General features: G+C 34.3%; 1 pseudogene; it reads left to right on the plus strand.

Moving 5' to 3' along the window:
- Positions 1–9,887: 9,887 nt before the first annotated feature.
- On the plus strand, positions 9,888–10,655 carry LOC110207901 (ribosome maturation protein SBDS-like; annotated as a pseudogene).
- Positions 10,656–16,546: the final 5,891 nt, after the last annotated feature.

Genomic DNA, 16,546 nt, shown 5'->3' on the forward strand with positions numbered 1-16,546 from the left:
TACTGTATGTCACCCTGGCTGATGTTCATCTGCTTTAAAATTGCCTTAAACATCCATTGCAAAGATGATAGCTTTGCATTTCAAAGGCATCATCATCATCATCATCATCATTGTTATCCTCATCATCCTCATTATTAATCTTTCACAATAATTAGAAGACTAGGAAATGCTGAATAAGTAATTGAGAAAAATAAGCTAATTAAACCCTTACTGGATGGCATAATATGTAGAAAACATGACATCAATCATGCTTGCATCATACATATAGGCAAAATGATTAGGGAAGATAATTGTATCAGTGAAGAGATTTTGAAATTCTGATAAATTTGTGTGGCTTAGCTCTAATGGTAAACAAGGATTTGGAAAGTCTGTCACTTACCTTTGTATCTGACATCAGAAATATGAATAATGCTTTCTTCCAAGTCATAAATGCATAGGATGTTAAATCTGGAAAAGATTTTAGTAATTATATCATCCACCCACCCAACACTCATTTTATATGAGTCCAAAAAAGAAAAGTTACTTGCTTAGTGTCACACAATAATTAATGGAAGAGCCTAAACTAAGATTTAAATCTCTGACACAATGTGTAATGCTCTTTGTTCTATGCCATGTTACTTGTCCCTGTACCTCTTGCAAACAATTCAACACATATTTTGGATCAAAACACTACAAATAATTCATTGACCTCCTATTATGTGGATAACATTGTGTTTCACACAGAATACCGAAATGAAATACAAGGCTCATGACCTAGAAACCACAAAATTGGAAAGACATGGAATATAATGGTGGGGGGAAAATAATTTGCATTTAAATGTTAAATTACGCAATGTAGATTTCAAATGTTGGAGGATTTTATAGAAAAAAAATTGCTGAGGACTGGAATATTTGTGGAAAACTTCATGGAAGTGATGGTATTTGAGTTGGTCTTTGAAAATAAAATATTCCACATCAAGTTGATGCAAAGGAAGGGACAAAGAAAGCAGGCTATTATCTTAGGTAAGGGGATTCATGTAAGAATCACAGAAATAGTGTTCAAAAGGATCTTATACATCATATTTATTAATAAGGAAATGGGTTTAGAGTCAGAAATACTTATGTTCAAATCCTACCTCAGATTCTAACTAGATGTATGATTCTGGGTAATCACAATCAATCTTTGTCTCAATTTCCTGACCTGCAAATGAAGGAGTTGTATTCAGTGGATTCTGTGATCCCTTCTAAATGTATTATCTGTTTTCCAGACCACTCTAATAAAATGAATTTCTCTCCACCCTCTGTTTGAAGATCTTTAGTGATGAGGAGCTTGCTGCCTCCCAAGTATCCTATTACACTTTTGCATAGCTCTAATTCTTAACAATGTGTCATTGTACCAAAATAAAATCATTATCTAGCACAGAATGGGGGGGGGGGGAAAGGGTCATGCAAGGGACTGAATAGTGAAATAAGACAGGAAAATTATCCAAAGTAACAACTTTGATGGTTTTAAGAGGTTATCTTTGTGATAAGACCCACAAATTATTGCTTGTTTTATGCTACTTTCTGCATTTATGTTAATTTAGTTTTACTATTCAGTAATCCTTTCAAATTGTGTCTCCCTTGATTCCCAAGTAATAATATATTTCAGTAGCTAGTAAAGAATGATTTCCCTGTATATTTATCCCCTAAATGACTTTGGAGTTGGGCAGCATGGAAGTAGACCTTTTCTTTTTTTAAAGAAATGAATGGTGGAGAAGGAATAGGTATTTGGGTTTTATAAAATCTTACCCTATTTCCATAATCAGGACCAGCTAGAAACATGGACAGAGTCAGAAATTTGTTAAATGGTTTGCATGGGGAAAGGCTTTTGTTCTATTTTTGTTCTATTTGTTCTATTACCACCTGCCACCACCCAATTGAATTCCCAGGCACACAGAATTTCCCTAGTTAGAATCATGCCTAATTATCCTTAGAACAACATTAATCATCAATAATTTTAAAGGTAACCTATTCTTTGAAAGGATCATAATGTTAAGTTATAAGGCCATTTGTTCCAAATGTCTCAGTTTACAGATGATGAAACCAAAATCAAAAAGCTTAAATAATTCACCCCATATGATAATGCCCATTGTATTAGAGGTGGGATTGGAACATAGGTTTTCTTACTATGGAGCTAGGGCTCTTTCCTTCTATACTTTTTCTTCGTATTGCTAACAAAGTCAACCCTTAGCTGTTAATACATAAGGAGACTCCAATTCATCTAGTAGCCTATACGACAGAGTGGGACCCTTAGGAAAATGAATAAAAAGAACAGAAAGATCTTGCTGATGCTAGTACTAGAGGGAGAGGAACTGAAGCAACCAAGGCCCCTAAGGATACTAGATTCCTTATAATGGCATTAGATTACTAGGACAGACAAGTTCAAGAAAGACAAACTTCACAGAAGACTCCATTTTGCCTGGAGTGAGCTCCCTATATAAGCACAAGTGACTGAGGACAAGATCTGGGAGCCTGAGACCTGAATATTTTCTTGGCCTGTCCAACTCTTCACTCATTTTTGTTGTAATAATATGTTCAAGCTAGTAACAAGGAGAATTGCCTGAAGTGATGATGGTAGGGAGCTTTGATTAAGTTACTTTTGGTTTCTTTGAAAATATTCCTTCTATAAGGGTCTCCTGAGAGTCCAGAAGCTTTCATTCTGTGGATATTGCCTTTGGCTTCCATTACTGACTCATGGGAAGTTCAATCCATCAAGAGAAATGGAGGACTTGAGTTTGCCTTTCAAGTGCAGCAGGGAAGTAAGAAAGGGGCTAACTTGAAAAAAAATTACCCTGAAGCAAGGAAATACTTTTGTTTCCCCATATAACCAGGGGTTGGAAGAAAACACATATTAGAAAGAAGAGGTGGAAAAGTGAAAAAAAGCAATGCACTTTGCATCAGAAGTCCCGGATTTGAACCCTTCTATTTATACTTATTCGTTATGTGAGTCCATCTAAGGGCAAATCATTTTACATCCCTGAGCCTCAGGTTTCTCATCTGTCAAACCAGAGAACATAAAGTTACAATTCCTGTATCACAGGGTTATTTCAAGAAAAACTTTTTTTTACATATGAAGTTGTAAAGAGGAGGAGAAGAATGATAAATGTAAAAATAACAGTCAACATTTATATAGTTCATTCTATATGCCAGGCATTGTAGTAAGACTTTACAATCATTATGCCATTTGATTGTTACAACAATTCTGAGAGGTAGGTGCTTTTACATCATTTTACAAATGAGTGAACTAAGGCAAATAGAGGTTAAGTGACTTGTTCTAGGTAAGTAAGAATCTAATAAGAATCTGAGGTCTTCCTGACTCCAGATCTGGGGTTCTATCATTTAAGAACCTAGCTAATGATACATAAACATTTCAGATGGAAGAGATGTTATATCCAACCCCCTGATTTTGAAGATGAAAGAACAGAATGTCAGAGAGTTGAAATCACTTGCCCAAGGTTACCAAAATTATGCATAGAGGAAGGACACTGGTAGTCATGATGCCTAATTCCTCAAGTGCTGCTGTCATTGTTATATAGTTTCATGTTTTTGACTTGCTTTGCAGTAAAATATTCTTGGAATATATGTGTTTTTTTGTTTGTTTTGTTTTGTTTTGACCAATTAGCCAAGTGATTCATGGGGATTATGTTCAGAAGAATCTAACTACATTTTTATGGCTTTTTATTAATGTGAATCAAAGAATGCTTTTTTAATCTCTTAAAATTCCTATTTTCCATCTGAATTGGTTAAGTTTATAATTCAAAGAAATTATTTATTTTTCTTCATAGAAGAAAGACTGAAGTGTGTTATTAAATTCCACCTATTGTTGATGAGGCATTCATTTGATCATGTTTAAGTAAATATTTTTTTTTTCTATGTTGGCTGTAAGGGATTAGTGAAACAGAGAATTATAAGATGGTTTTAGGGCTTAGATAAAAATTGTTACATACATGTAAAATATTGCTAGCCTCACTCTACATTGCTTATTATCTCAGTTGGCTTGTGTAAGATTCTAGTGAGGCCAGGGTCATGAGTTTGATCTCCTTGTTGGTTAGTTAACTTCACTGTCACACGTGATCACAGACTCTCCCTATAATCCTGGCCTGCTGTCTTGCAGCTGCCTGCCCTTGATCACAAATGGCATGATGATATAGGAGAGAGCGCCTAGACAAATAACAATTCTCACACTTCCTGGAAAAAAAATTACAATTCACAAAATATGTGTGCCAAGGATAATGTGGTGTTAATGTTTCCTTTCTAAAAAAAACCAGACAACATATTTTATTATTTTATCCTCACTACCTGGACTTATTCTGTTTACTATCTGGGTTCTTATTTGTTAGGGTACATCTTAACCCATATCTATTTCCAAATATAACTGCTTCTATGGTTTCATATTTCACCCTTTCTCAAAATCAAAGATGTCAGCTTCTGGCAAATAAGTGGGATGGAGAAGTACAAGGCTACTGTTCCAATCCCAAATCCAAGGTTCTTTCTGTCACACCACACTGACCCCTTTGATTCTAATAGATGTTGAAATATGAAGTCACAGAGAGCAAAATGAGTGAATTACTGTGCCTCTTGTTATATCAGTTTTTTTTCATCTGTAAAATGTGAATGTTGGACTAAATTCCAACTCTGAAATTCTGTCTTATGAATTCTCACTTCTCAATTTGAAATCAATTTATGGCACTTGCTAGATGGCTCCATACCTTATCCTATATATTCTGGATATTATCCTTAATTGTCTGCTTAGAAAATGACAGGGAGGCTTAATTTCTTAAAATCTAGCCACTGCTCAGATTATTAGAATCTACCCAATACCTCACAAACTCTCAGATTCCTTAAGAGTCTGGCTAAGATGGTGGATCTTTAATAAACCTTGTATTTGGCTGAAAAAAAAAAGAAAATGACAGGGAGTTCACTGGTTCTTGAAGAAGCTCTTTCCATTGTTGCACAGCTCTAAGTGTTGTACTCTGAATAATGTTTTATTTGTATTACAAATGAAACAAACAAATGGAAAAAAAACCTGGGGTCTTCATTACTTTGATAAACTTTTATTATCTGTTATCTGCCAGATTCTATGCCACGTGCTGGGCATACAAAAAGAGGGAAAAAATAGTTCCTGCTCCCCAGTATTTTACAATCTAAGAGGGGAGAAAACATGGAAACAAATATATGCAAAGCAAACTATATACAGGATAAATAAGAAACAATAAACAGTGGGAACACACTAGAATTAAGAAGAATTGGGAAGGCTTCCTGTAAAAGATGGGATTTTAATTTGAAGTTAAAGGAAGCCAGGAAGGTCAGCTTTAGGAGTAGAGAAAGGAGAGCATTTCAGGGTCCAGCAAGAGAGAATGCCTAGCAGTGAGAAATGGTTCCTTGTTCATCAAAAGGTCCAGAACGACAAGGGGATTAATGAAGAAAAATGCAAAGGAAAGTTGCTTAGCCATATGAGATCTAAAACTATATTGTAAAGTGGCAACCATCAAAGCTATTCAGTACTGGCTAAGAAATAGAGTGGTAGATCAGTTGAATAGGGTTAGATACACAAGACCCAGTAGTCAATGACTATAGTAATATATTGTTTTATAATCCCAAAGACTCCAGCTTCTGGGATAAGAATTTAACATTTGACAAAAAAAAAATCTGGGAAACCTGGAAAATTGTATAGCAGAAACTAGGAATAGATCAACACGTCACACCTTATACCAAGATAAGGTAAAAATAGGTACATGGTTTAGATGTGAAGTGTGATACCATAAACAAATTAGGAGAGCAAAGAATAGTTTACATGTCAGATCTGTGAGGAAGGGAAAAATTTATGACCAACCAAGAGACAGAGAACATTATGAAATGCAAAATGAATAATATTTATTACATCAGATTGAAAAAATTTTTGCATAAATAAAAGCAATGCAATCAAGATTAGAAGGAAAGCAAAAAACTGGGAAACAATTTTTCAGTCAGTGTTTCTGATAAAATCCTCATTTCTCAAATATAATAGAGAACAGAGTCAAATTTACAAGACTACAAGTCATTCCCCAAAGCATAAAATGGTCAGAGGATGTGAACAGGCAGTTTCCAGCTGAAGAAATAAATGCTATCTATAATCACAAAGAAAAAAAATGCTCTAAATCACTATTGATTAGAGCATTGAAAATTAAAACAACTCTAAGGTACCACCTTACATCTATCAGATTAGTTAAAATGGCAGAAAAAGAAAATGATAAATGTTGGAGATGTAGGAAAATTGGAACAATAATGCACTGTTGGTGGAACTGTGAAGTGATCCAACCATTCGGGAAAACAATTTGAAACTATGGCCAAAGGGCTATAAAGATGTTCATACCCCTTGACCCAGCAATACCACTAATAGGTCTGCATCCCAAAGAGCTCATAAAAAAGGGAAAAGAGCCCACAATTAGAAAAATATTTATAGCAGCTCTTCATGTGGTGGCGAAGAATTGGAAATTGAGGGGATGGCCATCAATTGTGGAATGACTGAACAAGTTGTGGTATATGAACGTAATGGAATACTATTGTTCTATAAGAAATTATGAGAAGGCACATTTCAGAAAAAAAAAAAAACTTGAAAAGACTTATATGAACTGATGTTTAGTGAAGTGAACTAAGAACCAGGAGAACATTGTACACTGTAACAGCAACACTGCATAATGATCAATTATGATAGACTTAGCCCTTCTCAGCAATGCAATTCAAGACAATTCCAAAAGACTCATGATGGAAAATGTTATCCATGTCCAGAGAAAGAACTATGGAGTCTGAATGCAGATCAAAGGATATTATATTCATTTTTTTTCTTCCTTGTGGTTTTCCCTTTTGTTCTGATTCTTCTTTCACAATATGACTAATGTGGAAATATGTTTCACATTCTTGTACATACATGACTTATATCAGATTGCTTGCTGTATTGGGCAGGGGGGAGAGGAGAAAGGGAGAAAGAAAAATTTGGAACTCAAAATTTTATAAAAGTGACTTTTGAAAACTATTTTTAAGTAACTGGACAAATAATAATGTTAGGTATAAAAAAAAGTGCCTCATTTGTGCAGTCATCAGGAGGCAAGTGTCACCAGACTGAAGAGTAAGTGTCTGGAAGCAAAATATAAGAAGGCTGGAAAGGTAGGAAGGAGCTCAGTTTATAAAGAGCTTTGAATGCCCAATAGAGCATTTTGTATATTCTCCTGGAGGCAAGAGGAAGCCATTGGAGTTAATTGAGTTGGGGGAGGGATATGACAAAGAATAAATAAATAAGGGAATGCCTTAAATGTCTGTGCATTTTCTGACTTATTAACAATAGACAACATGGTTCTTAATCTCAGTCTTCAGTAATCTTGCCTGAGATATTGACTGTTACCCTTCAATAGGCAATGGGAAGTGATTGTATATTTCTGTAATAATAACAAAGAAGATCCTCTCATGAAGTCTGATCTGCTTCAGGGCTCTAGAAAAAAACAGCTCTCCAAGTGAGCTAAATATTTGGATCCTTCATAATAAACATAAATCAAAGGAAGGAGAGGATATTTAGCTTATATCTAATGGCACAAAATTACCTTTTTAGATATTCAATCAACTAATTTAGACAGGATCCTATTTTGATGTAATTTGGAACAAAATCATTTCCTTTGAATGGCATCTATAGACTTTTTTGTGGGTGTGTCTGTTCATGCATGGGTGTTTAGGCGTCTATAGTTATGTGTATGTGTATATATATTTATATGTATACATATATACATATATAATATAAATTTGTATTATATAGTAATATACATTATATATTAGTAAAATGCAACATGTTTTGTACAGTAATATATGTAATATATGTTATATGTATGTAATATGAAATTCCTCTTCCTTATGAGAAGCAACGTAGAGTAAGAAGCTTAAGTTATACCAGCTCCCTACAAGCTGAATCCAAATGCTGTTGATCTTATATGACACAGCCTTTATACTCCCTAGTACAATTTCAATAAAAGGTTTTGAAGTAGTTCTTCCAAAATAACTTTCCAAAATGCCTTATGTCCTCTTCTCACCTGAGCAATCATGGTACCTCTCTTCCAACTCCCACATAGATGCTTCTTCAATGTCTTTCTCCAATGTGAAGTAGATGCTCTTAGAAAGCCAGAGGCAGTAAGAGTCCCAAAGAACCATGTCTGTCTGTGTTTATAGTCCTCCTAGAGTACAACTTCTGGTATTTTATCCTATATGTATCTTGGTTGCACATAGTTGTTTGCATTCCATCACTTCCATTAGACTGTAACTTCCCTGAGAGCATGAACTATTTTTGTTGTATGTGCTGCTGTTCAGTCGTTTTTGGTTGTGTCTGACTCTTAGTGACCACATTTAGAATTTTCTTGGCAAAGGTACTGGAGTGGTTTGCCATTTCCCTCTCCAGCTCATTTTACAGATGAGGAAACTGAGGCAAACAGGATTAAGTAAGTTACCCAGGATCACACAACTAGTAAGTGTTTGAGGCCAGATTTGAACTCAAGAAGATGAGTCTTCTTGACTCCAGGCCTGGTACTCTATCCATTATGCCACATAGCTATGGTATGGGACCCTGTGACAAAAAAAGGGTAAATTTCTTTTGCCCTATGTGTTCCCTGAGTACTTGCTCCAAGTATAATCTCATTCTTCTTACCAGTTCTGGTATGTTTTTAGGATTATATTTGTGGAAGATTGTGCCTCAGATGATTTAATTTTTAACTATTCTTCATGCTATGCAATTACAATAGTTCCCTTTCCTTTAAGCTAAATTTAACTTTTGGCTGTCCAGAGTAACAGTAAACACCTCAATGGAAGTTTCATGATCTATAGTTTTTAGAGTACATATACAAAGCAGTTACTCCCTTAAGACCCAATCTGGGTGGAGGTAGCCCTCAGGAGGTGCTAAAACACCTTGCATCACAATCAGGTTGTTTTAGTCACTTTGTTTTTCAATATATCTTTCCCAAACCTGCCAAAATAATTGTATTAGTGCAAGTGTAATGACCATATTTCAATATTTTCCCAATCAAAAATGAGGATGCATTATCTAATAATTGATTTTATTTTCATTTGTGAATGGGACAGCTTACTTGAAAATCAGAATTCTCTTTCTCTCTCTCTCTCTCTCTCTCTCTCTCTCTCTCTCTCTCTCTCTCTCTCTCTCTCTCTCTCTCTCATACACACACACACATCCCTAAGGCACAGTCAGTGACTACAGTCATTGAACATCTAATGAGAAGAGAATAGGCAAAACATCCCCCAAAATGACAAAATTATGAGAGAGATATGGAAAGTTGGAAACCGGCCATGGGAAAGAAAAGTAGCAGAAGTCCAGTTGGGACAACAGAAAAAGAGTTGGGGAGCAAGAGATATGATGTGGGGATATAGGAATACTGATTGTCTTGATGATTTCCAACCTTTGCTCCCTATTTTATACTTTTAGAATGTTGTAAATATGCCTATGACTAAGGGGAGGAGAGAGGAAAGTTATAGTTTACTACTCTTCCAGCTTCTTTCTTTCTTTCTTTCTTTCTTTCTTTCTTTCTTTCTTTCTTTCTTTCTTTCTTTCTTTCTTTCTTTCTTTCTTCTTTCTTTCCTTCCTTCCTTCCTTCCTTCCTCTCCTTTCCTTCCTCCTTCCTTCCTCCTTCCTTCCTTCCTTTTCCTTCCTTCTTTTCTTTCTTTTCTTTCTTTCTTTCTTTCTTTCTTTCTTTCTTCTTTCTTCTTTCTTTCTTTCTTTCTTTCTTTCTTTAACCTTTAAGATTAAAGAAGATTGGGTTGTTGTGAGAATGGCAAAGGCTTCAACTTTGAGCCCTCCCTGGGAGAGTCTGCTCTGGGCTCAAGGGTCTCTGGCTGCCACAATGTCAATTTTCATGCCCACCAACCAGATCTGCCTGAGGAATGTGGCTGTGGCGCCCCTGAAGTGCAGGTGGGGGAGGGGTTTGTGGGAAATGGGGAGTGCTCTTTGAGATCGCTTGCTATAAGAACAAGGTTGTGGACTGCCACAGCATGGAAAAAGATCTCAATGAAGTTTTGTAGATGGAATCTATGTATGCAAATGTTTCTAAAGGTCAGATTGATAAAAATTAATATCTTATCAGTGTTTTTGGAACTGATGACCAGACAGAAATCTGTAAGCATATTTTAACAAAAGAAGTACAGGTGTCAGATAAAGAACTACACACAACTGGAGCAGATTTTTAGGGATATTGCAACAATTGTAGCAGATAAATGTGTAAATACTGAAACAAAGACACCATACACTGTCATCCTCATTGAAAGACCATTGAAGGATATACACTATTCTGTCAAACCCAACAAGAGTACAAAACAGCAGGTCTTGGAAGTAATAGAACTGTTGAAGGACAACATGAAGATTGAGCAGGCCCACATGATGTTTGATTCATCCAAACTGTGAGGGAGGGTGAAAAAGCTAAAAGAAAAACTCAAACCATTGATCAAGGTGATAGAAAGAGAAGATTTTGGTAACTAGTTAGAATTTTATCTGTATTTGACCTCACTGCTTTAGAGAAGTTAGTGAGCTGATACAGAGGGAGAGCAAAGGAAAAGGTTTTTTGGAAGTCCTCATCTTGAAAGACATGGAAGAAGGAGATGAGAAATCTGAATAAAAACTTTTCACTGTATCTTTGCTTATAAATGCAATGCTTAACAGGTCTTCTCAGTTCCCTCAGCACTGTTAACTTCTGTGTTTCTTTCCCCTGCTAAATACTTCCTCATACAGCTTAATTTGCGGTTTTCATTATAGCATGAGCGTTAACTAAACAAGTCACTTACATATGGATTATTCAGTATAAAAACCTAATGTGGGATAAATGCATGCTGGTTGTCAAGTTGGGCTAATATTAAAAGAACTAGGGTGAACCTCTTCCTGTTTTGCATTCTGCCTGGGCATCTGGGCTCTCTGTGTCATCTTATTTTTTGACAGCAGTCATTCTTTGTTAATTTTACATCCATGAAAGTTGTCTCAAAGTCTACACTAAAAATTCATGCTTTACAAACATCCCTTGAAAGAAATGGAATGTGTCCAGAAAGATGTAAGCCTGTAACATTTCTACGTGACAGAATTTAAGTAATTTTAGTTTGGCCTAATATTAAGCTGGGTGTTGTGACTTCCCAACTGACACTGCTCTCTCTCTCTCTCTCTCTCTCTCTCTCTCTCTCTCTCTCTCTCTCTCTCTCTCTCTCTCTCTCTCTCTCTCTCCAAATATATACTTTCATATGGAATTATGGAAGGCATTACTATACTTCTTTGTCTTCTGTTTCTCTGTTGGTGGATAACATCTTCCTTCATAAGTCCAAGTCTTTCTATATTTTTCTAAGTCCACCAATCCATTTCCTGTACCACAACAATATTCTAATCTTATATTGTGTAGTTATTTTAAATAGTCTAAAACAATATTGATTAGCATGGCTGACATAAAGTGTAATTACCCTATTTTTCTCTTTTGATTTAACTTTGTCTGAGATCATGATTACTACCCTTGCTTTTTTTGTCCTAATAAATTCTATTCCTGATCTTTATTTTATATTTGTGTGTATCTCTTATTTCCTATAAGTCTTGACTCTTCTATTCTAATTCTCCCCACCACCTTGCCCTCCTATTACTTAAATTACCCCCTCCAAAATCCCTCCCTTATCTTCCCATCCAACACTCTTCTATATCCACATGCCTTTCGTTAACCCTCTTATTTCTTTATAAATTTGGAAGACTTTATTCCATTCTAAAAGTATATATTGTTCTCTCTTTAACCCAGAACTGATGTGAATAGGGTCTGTCTCAGAATCGCACCCTTATCCTCTTCAAAAATCCCTTCCTTATCCCCTTCAAAGCCCCTTAGCTTTATATATTTTTATTTAATAATTAATTTATTTTCATTTTTCAACATTCACTTTCATAAAATTTAGAGTTTTGACTTTTCTCCCCCAAACACCCTGCCCTCTCCCCAAAATGTACAGTCTGATATTGGCTCCACTTATACATTCTTATTAAAAATATTTTCATATTACTCATGATATGAAGAATTAGAATTAATGGGAGGAACCACAAGAAAGAAGAAACAAAACAAAACAGCAAAAGAAAAGGAGAGCAAATAATATGTTTCCATCTGTTGCATTAGTACTAAGCCTGGGATGAACAGGTGAGTATGCTCTAACAATAAGAAATCCTCAGAGAGAGGGTAGAAATTAAGAAATAAGCCTGGGGAATTTGAGGTTCAGCATATAAAATAGTTCATGCTCTAAAGGAAATTAAAGAGATTAGAGAAAGTATTTTTTTTTATTAAGTGGCCTCTGAGTTGAATGTTAAAAGGAGATGAGGATTCTGGGAATCAAAGATGAAGGACTGTATTTCACTCATAGGTGACAATTTGTTCAAAGGACAGAGGAAGAAGACATGTTAAGATTTTGGAAAAGAACTTCCTACCTCACCTGTTGTCTCTACCTATCTTTTACTTCACCCTCTGGTCTTTGATGACCTTAACCTATGACACCAACTGCTCTCTGTGAACTTTATCCCCTTTGATTTTTAATAGTTCTGTCACTTACCTGCTCAGTTCTATATTCACCCCATGCTTAACAGATATTCCATTTCTGCCTCTTTTTTCCAATTATTGAATCACCCCTTTTTCAAAATAAAAATATTGTTAGTATTCAACATTCAATTCAATAAAATTTTGAGTTTTAAATTTTCTCCCCCTCCTCTTTCTTCCCCTCCCCAAGAAAGTATGCAATCTGATACAAGCTCTACTTAAATATTCGTATTAAGCATATTTTCACATTAGTCATGAAGTATAGAGGTATTAAAACCAATGAGAGGAACCATGAGAAAGAATAAAACTGAAAAAAAAACAACAAAAGGAGATCAAACAGCATGCTTACATCTGCATTCATATTCCATAGTTCTCTGGATATGGATAGTAATTTCTATCATGAGACTTTTGGAGAAGTCTTATATCCTTGCAATCCTGAGAACAGCTAAATCTATCAAAGTCAGTTACCAGACAACGTGGCTGTTACTGTATGCAATGTTCTGCTCATTTCACTTAGCATCAGTTCATATAAATCATTCTAAGTCTTTCTAGCATCCACCTGCCCACCATTTTTTACAGCACAATAGTATTCCATTACGTTCATAAAATGTTCAGCAATTCTATGTTGTTTAGCCATTCCCTAATTGAAGGACATCCTCTCAATTTCCAATTCTCTGCTACCAGAAGAAGAGCTGCTATAAATATTTTTGTACACTTGATTCCTTTTCCCATTTTTATGATCTCTTTGGAATATAGCCCTAGAAGTGGTATTGCTGGGTCAAAGGATATACACAGTTTTATAGCCCTTTGGATATATGCTCTCCAAGATGGTTGGATCAGTTCACAACTCTACCAACAGTGCATTAATGTACCAATTTCCCCAAATCTTCTCCAATATTTATTATGCTCCCATTTTGTCATGTTAGCCAACTTGCTAGGTGTGATATAGTATCTCAGAGGTGTTTTGATTTACATTTTTTAATCAATAGCGATTTAGAGCATTTTTTCATATGACTATAGATAACTTTAATTTCTTCCTCTGAAAACTGCCTATTCATATCCTTTGACCATTTATACATTGGGGAATGATTTGTATTCTTATAAATTTGACTTAACTCTCAATATATTTTAGAAATGAGGCCCTTATTAGAGACACTGGCTGTAAAAATTGTTTCCCAGCTTTCTGTTTCCCTTCTAATCTTGGTTGCATTAGCTTTGTTTGTACAAAACCTTTTCAATTTAATGTAATCAAAATCATCCATTTTGCATTTCACAATGTTTTCTATCTATTGTTTGGTCATAAATTCTTCACTTTTCCATAGATCTCACAGGTAAATTATTCCTTGCTCTCCTAGTTTGCTTATAGTATAAGCCTTTATATCTAAATCATGTACCCATTTTGACTTCATCTTGGTATAGGGTGTAAGATGTTGGTCTATGCCTAGTTTCTGCCATACTATTTTCCAGTTTTCCCAGCAGTTTTTGTTAACTAGTGAGTTCTTTGCCTATTTTCAAAAAAATACATATGGTATTGGAAGTAATTGTTCTTTAAATGTTTGATAGAATTCACTTGTAAATCCATTTGACCTTGGAGATTTTTTTTCTTAGGGAGTTCATTAATGTCTTATTTAGTTTCTTTTTCAGAAATAATGTTAAGAAAAAGTCCATTAATCTGGGCAATTTAGGTTTTTATAAATATTCATCAATTTTACTAAGACTTAAAATTATTGTCATGTAAATGGGCAAAATAGCTTCAAATTTTTGTTTTGATTTTCTCTTCAATGGTGATGAATTCATCATTTTCATTTTTGTGCTGGTACTTTTGTTTTCTTTATTTCTTAAGTCAAATTAATCAAAAGTGTATCTGGTTTTTTTTTCATAAAACCAACTCAATTTATTTATTAGTTCTATAGTTTTCTTAATTTCATTTTTATTATTCTCTACTTTGGTTTTCAGTATTTTAATTTGGTATTTAGTTGAGGATCTTTAATTTGTTCTTTTTTCAAGCTTTTTTTAGTTGCATGCGCAATTCATTCATCTCTTCTTTCTCTATTTTATTCATATGCACATTTAGAGGTATAGAACTTCCCCTAAGAACCACCTTTGCTGCATTCTGCAAGTTTTAGTATATTGTCTCATTATCATAATTCTCTGAGATGAAGTTATTGATTGTTTCTAAGATTTGTTGTTTGATCCATTAATTCTTTTTGATTAAATTATTTAGTTTCCAATTAAATTTTAGTCTATCTTTCCATGGCCTTTTATTACATATAATTTTTTATTGCATCAGTATCTGAAAAGAATGCATTTAATGTTTTTGTCTTTCTGCATTGGATTGTGAGGTTTTATGCTCTAATACGTGGTCAATTTTTGTATAGGTGCCATGTACCACCAAGAAAAAGCTATGCTCCTTTCTATCTCCCTTCAATTTTCTCCAGAGATCCATATTTATATCTATACACATACACGTATATACACATATGTGTATATATGTATATTTGTGTGTGCATATTTCCCTCTTTAACCCATTACCTATGAGAGTTGGGTTCTAGAACTACCAGCTCTCCTACCTCATCTAATTCATCTGTGTCAATTCTTCCTCTCACACCTCATTTGTACAAAATAATTACTTTTTTTTACCTTTTCCTAAATGATTTTACTTTTTAGAATCTCATCATACTTAGTTCTATTCCAAACTTTATTTCAAACTATATAATTATCTTAGACATGTATGTATTTATATACATATACATACATATATATATGTATGTATTTATATATACATATATATATATATATATATATATATATATATATATATTTAACATTTATTCTTATAAAAAGTAAATGGTCTGTCCTTAGTGAGTCCCTTGTAATTAGTCTTTGATGTGTACTTCATATTGCTCTTGGATGTTGCATGTCAATTTTTTTTTTAATTGTATTCAGGGTTCTTGTTTTTGTTGTTGTTGTTTTGTTTTTTTTGTTTGTTTTTATGCAACAAAAACCTGAAAGTCTGGCAATTCATAACATGTCATTTTTTCATTCAAGATTATGCTTAATTTTGCTAGGTATGATATTTTTGTCTATAACCTCAGTTCTTTTGCTCTTCAATACTAGTGTTCTAAGACCTGTGGTCTTTTAGTGTCATTGCTGCTGGGTCTTTTCTTATTCCAATTGTGACTCCACCATATTTGAATTTTGTTGTTGTTGTTGCTGTTGCTTGTAATATTTTTTTGAGGCAATTGAGGTTACATAACTTGCCCAGGGTCACACAGCTAGTAAGTATTATGTGTCTGAGGCTAGATTCAAATTCAGGTTCTCCTGACTCTAAGACCGATGTGCTATCCAGTGCACCACCTATCTCCCCCTTGCTTGTAAATTTTCTCCTTGAGCTGGGCATTTCAGAATTTGTTATAATATTCCTATATGTTTACCTTGTTGGATCTCTTTCAGGTGGTGATAAGTGGACTTTTTTTCTTGTTTCTCCTTTACCCTCTTGTTCTAAAGATTCAGGAGAATTTTCTTTTATTATTTCTTATATTATTGTATCAATATTCTTTTTTTATCATAGTTTTAAGATATTCCAATTATTCTTGTTTTCTTTTCTTAGTGTGTTCTACAAAGCAGTTATTTTTCTTATGATATGTTTCACATTCCCTGCTATTTTATATATTATTTCTTGTTCTAACTTTCTGGCTTCCCACTGCCAAATTCTAATTTTTAAGGATTCATGTTCTTCTTTAAGATTCTGGATCTCCTTTTCCAGTTAGTTGACTTTCCTTTCATAATCTTCTTGTTTTCCTTTGGATTTAAAAAAAATTTCCTCCATCTCTTTCATTTGATTTTTAAAGTCTTTTTTAAGTTTCTCTATGAATTCTTTTGGGGCAGATGACCATTTGATATTATTTTTTGGGGTAGAAGAGGCTTTTTTTTTGCTTCAGTATCCTCTTTTAAAGATGAATCTTAGTCTT

Source organism: Phascolarctos cinereus, unplaced genomic scaffold (genome assembly GCF_003287225.1).
Source record: "Phascolarctos cinereus isolate Bilbo 61053 unplaced genomic scaffold, phaCin_HiC Scaffold_4;HRSCAF=312, whole genome shotgun sequence".
NCBI classification, from domain to species: Eukaryota; Metazoa; Chordata; class Mammalia; order Diprotodontia; family Phascolarctidae; genus Phascolarctos; species Phascolarctos cinereus.